We start from the raw sequence: 1,325 nt of genomic DNA on the forward strand, positions 1-1,325 counted from the left end.
CAGAAGGCTACAAAAGGCAGTGTGGCTCCTCCCTGACCCTCCATACTGGGGCTCAGGCTGCCACCCCATTCCACCCCCTCTGGATGCTCTTAACTTTCTCCCCAGCCCCAGAGCCTCCTTTCAGGCTGAGAATGTCACATGGAATAAGCAGAAAAGACAAGGGTGTTATGTTTTTCCTGACACTCCCACCACCCTCATGCCTGGTCCTCTCATCCAGCTCTACCTGCCCAGGGGGCAGCCCTTGGATTGCAGCTTCATTTCAATTCTCTGCTAAACTGAACTTCCGCAAGCTTGAGCGGTTATCTCATGAAGCACGTCCGCCCCCAGTGGCATCTCTACCTAATATGCCTGCTCTCTGCCTGCCCAAATCCCACCCACCCTCCTAACTCCAGCCTGGAATCCACCTCCTCCTGGAAGTCTTCAGTTCTTTGACTTCAAGTCTTCAACATTATTTAGGAACCTACTCTGTGCCAGGGAGAGTGATAAGAACTGAGGATGAGGGTGGCACCTGTGGCTCAAGGAGTAGGGCACTGGCCCCATATGCCCGAGGGTGGTGAGTTCACACCCAACCCCAGCCAAAAAAAAAAAAAGGAAAAAGGAAAAAAAAACTGAGGATGAGAGTGGACACAAGAATTCATAAATCCTGGTCCTCACATGTACAGAGTTCAAATAACAGGGAAACAGGAGAATGGCTGGAATAATTACATTGTGATAACACAGTTAATTAAAAAACCTTATCAGATGAGGTGTACACCACATACGGCACAGGCACTTTAAAATAAACTATGCTTGGCTCAGCACCTATTGTACAGTGATTATGGCACCAGCCACATACACCAAGGCTGGTGCGTTCAAACCCGGCCCAGGCCAGCTAAACAATGACAACTGCAACAAAAAAATAGCCAGGCATTGTGGCAGGCAACTATCATCCCAGCTACTTGGGAGGCAAGAGAATCCCTTAAGCCCAAGAGTTTGAGGTTGCTGTGAGCTGTGACCCCACAGCAATCTACTAAGGGCAATACACTGAGACCTTGTTTCAATAAAATAAAATAAAATAAAATAAAATAAGCTATGCACAAGGTAGGTACTAATCCTGTCCCATTTGACAGATAGGAAAACCAAGGCACTTATCTTGCCCAAAGTCACACACCTAGGTGGTGGAAGCAGGAATTGACCACAGGCCATCGGCTCTAGACATCCTTTGTTCAGCTGCCCCCAACCTGGCAGCCAATGGCCACAGCGCAGCCAGTCTGCAGTTATGGCCGGGTCAGATCCTCCCTTCTGCTCCAACTAAGGCTCCACCAGTGCCCTCACGTACTTAGCTG

The sequence above is a fragment of the Otolemur garnettii genome, unplaced genomic scaffold (genome assembly GCF_000181295.1).
Source record: "Otolemur garnettii isolate 467f Iridium unplaced genomic scaffold, OtoGar3 scaffold00058, whole genome shotgun sequence".
NCBI classification, from domain to species: Eukaryota; Metazoa; Chordata; class Mammalia; order Primates; family Galagidae; genus Otolemur; species Otolemur garnettii.